The sequence below is a fragment of the Mustela erminea genome, chromosome 14 (genome assembly GCF_009829155.1).
Source record: "Mustela erminea isolate mMusErm1 chromosome 14, mMusErm1.Pri, whole genome shotgun sequence".
Taxonomy (NCBI): domain Eukaryota; kingdom Metazoa; phylum Chordata; class Mammalia; order Carnivora; family Mustelidae; genus Mustela; species Mustela erminea.
Window position 1 is genome coordinate 78,106,305 of NC_045627.1, and position 10,238 is coordinate 78,116,542.

General features: G+C 37.5%; 1 pseudogene; it reads right to left on the reverse strand.

Annotated features, from left to right (window-relative positions):
* Positions 1 to 5,680: 5,680 nt before the first annotated feature.
* LOC116572839 lies at positions 5,681 to 9,878 on the reverse strand (annotated as a pseudogene).
* Between the last annotated feature and the right edge of the window lie 360 nt (positions 9,879 to 10,238).

Genomic DNA, 10,238 nt, shown 5'->3' on the forward strand with positions numbered 1-10,238 from the left:
AATTTATTTGTCAAATAAATGTTTATTAAACATCAATGATTGGGGCACCTGGGTGGCTCAGTTGGTTAAGACTCTGCCTTTGGCTTAGGTCATAATCCCAGGGTCCTGGGATGGAGGCCCACATCAGGCTCCCTGCTCAGTGTGGGGTCCACTTCTCCATTTCCCTCTGACCTTTTCCCCTGCTGGTGCACTTGCTTTCTCTCACTCTCTCTCTCTCTCTAATGAATAATAAAAAAAAATCTTTTAAAAAAATTGATTATGCCAGACTCAGTGCTAGGTACTAAAACTTACGAGAGTGGGAAAACACTTTTATTTATTTATTTAAAAGGTTTTATTTATTTATTTGAGAGAGAGACATTGAGAGAGAGCATGAAAGGGGAGAAGGTCAGAGGGAGCAGACTCCCCATGGAGCAGGGAGCCTGATACGGGACTCGATCCCAGGACTCTGGGATCATGACCTGAGCTGAAGGCAGTCGCTTAACCAACTGAGCCACCCAGGCGCCCGGGAAAATGCTTTTAATAGGTGGTTATTAGATGTTTGTTGAATAAATGGGTCATCAAATGAACTGTTTTTGTTAAAAATTTAGATGAGGTTGCTTGAAGATGGGATAAAATATTTAATGACACACATCATTGTAAAGCTAATATTCAATCCAACTTTCTACTTTTCCTGGTGGATGAATGATCTCAGTGACAGAAAACTGGTTTGGGCTTAATTAATCTGGGCCAAAGGAAGGTATCAATGTTAAGGAAAGGACTTCTTAGAGTACAGCAGTAATTAGAGTCTCACTTGAAAAGCCTTCTTTCCAAATGTAGTTAACTGTCAGTTCTCACACTCTCAATTTCCTCATGGAAACTACCACATTTTTCATCTAGTTTCACGTAGAGCCTCTGATTCTTTTTTAAAAGTGTCCATCTTATCTAATAACACCTGCAGAAATTGTTTGTATCACTGAAGCCTGTCCGATCAAGCTGAGCAAGATAGTCCACTAAAATCTTTTCCTGTGGCAGAAGGTGCACAGGGAATACAGAAAATTACATCAACATTTCTTCATTTCTTATCCAGGGTATGTTATTTCTCATCCAGGGAGCATGAGACCGAGACTACAAGGCTGACGACACCTGTCACACCTATGTTCCTCTGTCTGAGGACATTTTGTTCTCAAGGGTGAGTCATAAGAATTTAAATTATTTTCTGGTGCTTGTCATGCAAAATGGTATCAATGTTGTAGTGTGAGTTGGAGTATATTAATTAAAACTCAACTTCCTGTAGAAGTTTTAAATTTAGCTAGTTTGTTCCAGAATGTGGGAATAGGAAAACAGTAGTTCTCCATGATTGTTCTGTGGGGGAGAAGTCTGATATAAGTCAGAAGTGTAGAGAAAATGAAGCATTTAGCTTCCTAATGGACTTTAGTAGCGCAGACAACAAGGTAGGCTCCTAGCATCAACCATTGACATGGCAGCATTAATAACAATAGTTCTGTGCATTGGATGTCTGCTATTCCCTGTGCCAAACACTTTATAAACATTCATCTATTTCTGACACTTATAAAACACCCAACACACACATGCACAGACACATGCACACAGAAAACTGGGAGAATGAATTTGCAACAGGTGATAAGTGGAGTGTTAACATGAATAATGCAGCGAGAACCTCAAAAAATTAATAAAAAGAGAAAAATGGGCAAAGGATATCAATAATTAATAGGAAAAGCTACAGAGTCCACTATTCATACAAAAAGATGCTAAAACTCATTTATAATTAAATGCGAACAAAAACAAGATAAATTTCTTTAGAAAGTTGGCAAAAATTAAACAAAAGATGATGCCAATATTGGTGAAATTAGGTGGAAAAAGCATACTCTTATTACAATATTTTTGGAGACTCTATCAACATTTTAATTTCATGATTTACAACCTAGCAGGTACTACTAGGTACCAGCATGGGTTGTGTAATGTTTGTAGACAAAAATACAATGTCGTTTGTAGTTTTGAAAAATTTGGAAATGACAAATATGGAATTAAGTCATGTTATGCAACCATTAAAAATTGAGGAATATTTATATTATTCCTTTTGGAAAATGTCAATAATATATCGTTAAGCAAAGAAAGCAATCTAGACAACACAGTACAATAACATTTTAAATACCTGTAATGTGATACTTTGAAAGACAAGTAGAATAGATAAACCCAGCAAATGTAATCCAGAAAGAGAGGAAACACAAATTACTGATATCTGGACTATAAAAGGGGACCCCACTACAGATTTTGTAGACATTATAAGGATAATGTGAATACTACAAACTTCTTTATGCCAATCAATTTTGCAACATAAAATAGACAAATTTCTTAAAATACATAAATTACCAAAACTTAAATAATAATAGAGCATCCAAATAGCCCCATATATATTAAATAAATTGAATTTGTAATTATAAATCTTCCTATAAAGAAAACTACACCCTAGATATCTTCATTAGTGAATTCTACCAAACACTGGAAGAAATAAAACCAATCTACAAAAATTCTTTCATAAGGTGAAATAGAATACAATACTTCTTTTTTTTTTAAGATTTTTATTTATTTATTTGACAGAGATCACAAGTAGAGAGAGAGGCAGGCAGAGAGAGGAAAGGAAGCAGGCTCCCTGCTGGGCAGAGAACCCGACGGCACAGGACTCGATCCCAGGACGCTGGGATCATGACCTGAGCTAAAGGCAGAGCTTTTAACCCACTGAGCCACCCAGGCACTTCAGAATACAATACTTTTTATTTCATTTTATTTTTTTTGTAGGATTTTATTTATTTGGCAGAGAGAGAGAGACAGTCAGAGAGGGAACAAAAGCAGGGGAAGCAGGAGAGGGAGAAACAAGTTTCCAGCTGAGCAGGGATCCCCATCCGGGGCTCGATCCCAGGATTATGAGATCATGACCTGAGCTGAAGGCAGACACTTAATGACTGAGCCATCCAGGTGCCCCTCTTATTTTCATTTTATGAGACTAGAATAACCCTGAGACCTAATGATGATATTACAAGAAAAGTAAATTATAGATTAATAACTCTTATGAACATAACACAGAAATTGTAACCTGATAATATATACAAAGGACAATTTATCATGATGAAGTGAGTTTTTTTCCACAAATACAAGGTTGATTTAACACTTCAAAACCAAGCCAATGGAATATATGACTTAACAGAATAAAGGAAAAAACTCACAATAGATGCAGAAAAAGCATTTGGCAAAGTTTGATACTCCATCATGATGAAACCTCTCATCAAACCAGGATGACAGTCTCCTCAGTTTGATAAAGGGCATTGCAAAACTGTCTATAGCTCACATCATACTTAATGGAGAGATGTTAAATCCTTTCCTCTGAGACTGGACACAAGTCAAGGATGTTTGCTTTCACCGTTTGTATTCAACAGTGTAGTAGAGGTTCTTGCTGGTGCATTGAGGCAAGAAAAGGAAACAAAAGACACGTGAACTGGGAAAAAGTAAAATCCTCATTATTCATAGAAAACATCAGTGTGTATTTAAAAAATTCTATGGACTCATCCAAAAGTATAGTAGAACTTACAAGTAAAATTAGCATGAACACAAGATACACAGGCAATATTCAATAATTTTATTCTGTATTCAAGCAATGAGCAATTTAAAATTAAATTGCAAAAGACATTAAATATGAATGCATCAAAAACATCAAGTACTTTGAAAATACCTTATGGATATCTTACAAAAGATGTACAAGATTTCTACATTGAAAAGTATGAAATGTTACTTAGAGAAATTACAGAATGCCTAAATAAGTGGAGAGATACATTCATGGATTGAAAGGTTCATTAACATCTGGATGTCAGTCTCTCCAAATAAGTCCATACACTCAATGAAATCCCTACTAAAATACCAGGAGGATTTTGTGAAGAAATACACAACCTAATTCTAAAATTTACATAGAAATACAAAGGACCCAGAATACCCAAAACTATCTTAAAAAAAAAAGCACAATTGGTAAAATTACACTGCTTGATTTCAAGACTTATTCCTTGAAGCTTAGATCAAGACAGTGTGGTATTGGTATAATGATAAACATACAGATCTAGAGAACAGAATAGAGAGGCTAGAAGTTGCCATTCGTATATATGATCATTGATTTTTTTTTTTTTTTTTTGCCACTGTACCAAGGCAATCCATTGGGGCAAAGGAAAGCCTTTTGAAACAAATATTGCTGGAAAAACTAGATGTTCATATGGAAAAAAATACACTTAAACTCCTCTCTCACTACACACACAACTTAATTTGAAATGAATTATAGACTGAAATGTAAAACCCAGAGTCTGGAACCTTGTAGAAAGAAAACATAGGTGAATATCTTAGCCACTTTGGGATAAGCAGAATATTTTGGATAGGCCACAAAAAGTGCTAACTATTTAAAAATATTTGGTTTTCATCAACATTAAAATTTAATTATTTAATTAATCAAAATTTAATTATTTAAATATAAATATAATGTAATTTAAATAGAAATATAAGTTTTTAATTATTTAATTAAAATAAAAATTTCTGTCTTTGAAAGGCATTATTATTTTTTTTTGAAAGGTATTATTTAAAAAGTAAAAAGGCAAGCTACAGATTGGGAAAGATACTTTTAGCTCATAACACTGACAGAACTTGTATCCAGAATATAAAAAGAATTCCTGTAAATTAATATTAGAAATGAACCAAGAAAAAAATTGATAAGCTAGACTTCATTAAAATTACAAACTGCTCTGTGCAAGACAATGTCCAGAGAATGAGAAGACAAGCCACAGACTGTGAGGAAATATTTTCAAAAGAAACATCTATTAAATACATAAAATATACAAAGAACTCTTAAACCTCAACGGTAAGAAAACCACCCAAATAAAAAAATGGGCCAAAGACCTTAAAAGAAGACGACCTAAAAGAACACATAACAGGTGGCAAGTAAGCATATAAAAAGATGCTTCACTCCATAGAAGAGTCAGTGTTTAAAGATTTATTTATTTGAGAAGAGGAGAGAGCGAGTGGTGGGGAAGGGCAGAGGGAAAGAAAGTCTTAAGCAGACTCCACACCGAGCACGGAGCCTGACGCAGGGCTCCATGCAGGGCTTGATCCCTGGACCCTGAGATCAGGGCCCTGAGATCACAGCCTGAGCGGAAACCAAGAGTTGGCTGCTCAGCTGACTGCAGCACCCAAGCACCCTTAGAGGAGTTAGTGTGTAGTAGGTACACAGGGTTTTATTTGGGGGATATTGAGTTCTTTGGATGGTTGGGGGTGATGGATACACAACTGTGTGAATGTATTTAATGCCACCAAACTGTACTTGAAAATGATTAAAATGGTAAATTTGATGTTATTTACACTTCATCACAATAAGAAAAACTCATTGAATAACTAAGAGCTGTATATTTTATAGAATGTTAAATATACCTCATTTTATTTATTTTTTTATGATAGTTAATTTTACTTATTAAGGGCTCATATTGCCAACATTAAACCAAGTGTATCCTCGATTTTGTGAGTCCAGATTCACATATTTAGGGAGATAAAAGCAAACTGTGATCCACGTGTACGGATGAAAAACTGAAGGCTCGCGGTTAATCACGTTGTAGTTTTAAATTTCTACAGCCTAGAAGCCAGAAGTCACAAGGTGTTTTCAGTCTTTCTGGATGTCCCACTAGGTAACTCCTGAGCTGAGCAACCTCATTATCCTTCAGCTTCTGGCTGAGCACACTGGTTAATCCCTGAGTGTTCGGGATACACAGAAGGCTTGGGAAGATTTCATTCTCGATGCCATGCAGTCCCTTCACCATCATTGACACTGGACGGATCCTGGGTAGATTTTTCAACAAGGAGTCCATGAGATCAGCCACACTCAATCCAGTAGCCCAGCTGGTGTATCCTTCTAGCTTGATGACTTTGTAGGCACTTTCAACCACCATCTTAGGCACTTCCTTCCAATTTTCACTGTCATTGTCTTCCCATTTCTGGATTCAGTTCTTGGAGAGAAATGCCTGCCACATTTGCTCCACTCTACAGCCACACTTGGGTTGCCATGTTCTCCCAAAATCCATCCGAGGCAGCTGCTGGGATGAATGCCTAGCTTGTCAGCCATAAGATAGCAAAATCTAACAGAATCTATATTACACCCATTTCCAATCACATGAAATATGCCTCAATTTAAAATATTCTTAAAAGAGAGAAAAAGTGCTGAATAACAAAACAAATAAGCAAACCAAGTGATGCCAAGACTTGAAATCTCTTGGAATAATTCAGCTAAACTGAATAAGCAAGTAAGGCTGAGAAACACTTGAATGGTTCTGGTATCATTTACTTCTTTGGGGAAAACATTTTCCAGTTGGCTATTCCAGAGCTGTTGGCCCATAAGCACACTGTACTGTGTATTTCAAATTGGATTCTTCAATACCCATTGCAAAAAACAACCCTGGGAACTCCACAGTTCTTTACAAAGACCGACTTGTTAAAAAAAAAAAATGACTTGTTAAAAAATGAAAGGTAGGAACAACAGGTAGAGCAGCCTTTGGGATTGTGTTGTGAATTCTCAGAGATCATTCGGAGACAGCTGAAGCCAGGTGGGGCACCATCCCCTTGTCCTCACTGGACAGGCTCTGATTTTTTTGTACGGAACACATGGTGTGAAACCCAGTGAGTCTTAATGGCAATCTTCCTCAGTGTGATAATCTTCGTTATCTACATCATTCTTTCCACCTGACCATTTGCTGGAGACAACCATGAGGGCAGTTCAAATAACCCCTTTGTTCACAGACTGCCTAATACTAACCAGCCAAACTGATTCATTCAGACTCTGAGTCAGAAACTAACCCTATCTAGTTATCTGTCTATAGTTGCAAGTCACTATCATTGTGGCATCGAGGTCTGTTTTGTTGTTGGTGGCTCTGAGCCAAAGATAATTATTTTATTTTTTCTACCTTTGGAGCATCCTTCTCTATAGGCTTTCGTGCAAACTGAAGATTTGTGGTGGGTTATACTGACATATTTCTGTTAGCTGGGTTTTACCCCCTGTAAATCTCCAGTGCTCTGTTCTCATACAGCCTTCCTGGACTCCTTTCTATTTGGAAAAACAAACAAAAAACCCCAAATCATTGGATACTCTCCTGGCCACTTAGGGACATATCCCAGAGCCTGGGGGTTCTCTTCTGGATACCTCCTCCTCTCCAGCAAGGCACTGACACCTGACGCTGTGTGAATAAGGCTGAGATTCTCCTTGTGATTCCTGTCAGAAAGTTCAAGTCCTGTTTATCCAAACACCCGTTTCCCACCCCCACCAGCCTTCTTCCTTGTAACCCGGAAAATAGCTTGTGATCCATGTAAATTATGTAGACATATAATTGCAGACATAAATCTAGAACTTCTTGACTCTGAGATAGGATCAAGGGCTTCTTTTATTTGGAGGACATTGTCCCTTCAGAATGCTCATGCACTCGCTGAGCACCATCTGATTTCTTAATGTGAAGCCAAAGAAATTGTGGTTTGTGTTTGTTATGTTCCGGCACAAATTCAGAACTCGGTGCCTGCTTGATATTCCAGAAAGCATCTCTGTGCTGGTGAATTTAATATCACGGAACAACATTTTTCTAGTGGGTTATAAAAATAATTCTGCAGTAATTCACATTTATTAAACAAAAATATGGTAAAAACTGAGTGCCTTGTAAGCACTACATATGGGTGCTTTGGTCCATACTTGATGGATCATTGGCCTCTCAAAGTGTTCCTGTAGATTTAGGTTTGAAACATCTTTGTAGTGACTTGAAATGGCCTACTGGGGTTGTCTCACTGTCTCCTTTTTTTCTTTAATTTAATTATATTTTGTTTATCCCTTTAAAACAAATGATACACATTTTAGGTTTTTGTTTTTGTTTTAGATTTTACTGATTTATTTGAGAGAGAGAAAAAGCCTGCACCAGAGGGGAGAGGGGCAAAGGGAAAAGGAGAAGCAGACTCCCTGCTGAGCAGGGAGCCTGATGCAGAATTTGATCCCAGGACCCTGGGATCATTACCTTTGGCTCCTTTGCTTAGAGGGAGGCAGGGTGAGCACCTGTGCCAAAGGCAGGTGCTTAGCCAACTGAGCCACCCAGACACTCCCATATTTTAGTTTTTAAGTGAATTGGTGTATTATCTGATTCCAGACAGAATTATATAGTTTCTTTCTATAAACTCCCAGATTATATTTTAGGAAATTGGTCAACAATTGAGACCATATTATCGGTTTACTGTGCCTGGATTTTTAATGGTGTGAATCACTTTTTTCCCAAGACATTTTTGTAAGCCGTTGCCCTATCCGGGGTGCTGTTGCCCTTTACTACACTGTGTCTAACTCTATCAGAAGCAGTGCTCATCAGTGCAACAGACCATGTGAGGATGTATTCACTGATGATTGACTCCCACGAACTACAATGGGCATCACCAAGTCATGACCATTTCTAAAGGCTACTGCTCATGTTTCCCCGCCCCGAAGCCTAGGCCCCAGTGACCACTCTCTGAGTAAGAACCTCGAATAGTTGAGATCACATGAATATGCACATCCAGTTATAGAGACTTTATTATAACACTAGTAAGTCTTTATTAAGGTCAGGTTAACTTGAAGTTACACTTCCTGAGATGTATGCACTATGTCCTTGAATTTGTCAGAGAAAGCTTTAGATACTAGTCAAATCCAGATTTGGCTTGTCTCCTTGCATTCTGACACATGCGTGCGGACACATGTATTTCCTGCATCTTGTTGACTCTGTGGGCAATAGCTTTCTACCTGGATAATATGGACAACATTGGTATCAGGTTATGTTTCTTTACTCACTGTGGTGTTTGTTCTGTGGTCTCACTGGCTAGGGACTTTAACTGGGCAACGTTCAGTCAGAAATTAACTTGGGAGGATTTTATTGGTGATTCTACATTAGATTTTTGTCTTATGTTGTCCAAGAAATAAAAATTTTTTAATGGTGAGGTAGATACACTGGTCTTTGCTATAAGCAGCCTAGTTCTTGATTCTTCTTTTGAAGGGATAATCTCTGAGCAGTGTTGGATGTTGTGACTATAATAACCAGCAGTATTACTCTAAGTGAAGCAGTAATGACAGCAGGCCTTATTCGAATACAGGAGCAGATTCCACAGACTGCCCAGGGACATCCATTTCTTTTATGCAAAGGCAAACCATCAAGGAAATCTTGGGGCCTATACTGATCAAAGTCAAACTCACCAGCGTGTCCCCAAGTGTTCATTTTAAAACGAAAGATCCATTTGAGTAACAGGAAGGAGACCAGGAATATTGAGAATGAGTTAGTTAATTATGCTTTTTCTTATCCTGTTTCTTTTCAATAGAATCTCACCTTTGTCTCTAGAAAATAGAAGGTAAGCCAATTTTTCCATGTAGTTCTTTACTGGGTGAAAAGCAATTCTAACCCTGCCTCATTCTGAAATATTGTCAAAAGCAACACAGGAATTCAAAAGGAACAAAAATCCTATCAATTGATTAAAATGGTCTTTGACATGAAAAACTTTTGTTAGTTTCTAATCCAATGGTATTTCTTTAATTCCTACTATCTTGTGATCAATCCTAAACCAACCCAACCTTTCAGATCTCAATAGATGAATGCAAATTTTTGAGTGGCTTTCACTAATTATTTTCTATATTTAAAATAATAACAATGACTACTCTTACTCTTTAGTGGGGCTTACCTACATTCCTAGCCAATGAGATATTGTCTATATTTGTCTTTTAAAGGGAGTGATGGCTGTGGCTACACATAGAATCTTAACCACTGACCTTCCACCCACTCATCAATTCTTTCAGCATTCCTGCTAAACTCTTCCTGCATCTCTTGTATCGTGCATGGTAGGTGCTGGGGGTAAAAACATGAGTAAAATAGGGGTCTGTCTTTGAAGAACTCACACTGTAATGGGGAAGTTAAACTTGTGCACAACTTTGGCTTTTACCGATTAGGAGCTTACAACTGAGAGGTGGTGAGAACACATTATCTTTTTTTTGAAAATTGGCTGGGATTGGTTTAATTCCCTGCCTCCCTCTACTGCCCTTTTCCCCATATCATCCCCACAAGGGAAGAAAATGAGAGTAAAATCTCTTTTGAAAAAGTCCCTCAGTGGCAGGTGTGGAAAATGATATTATTTGCTAGAGTAATAGAGAAGGAGAAAGAATGCTCCATTCAAGTCCACTTGAT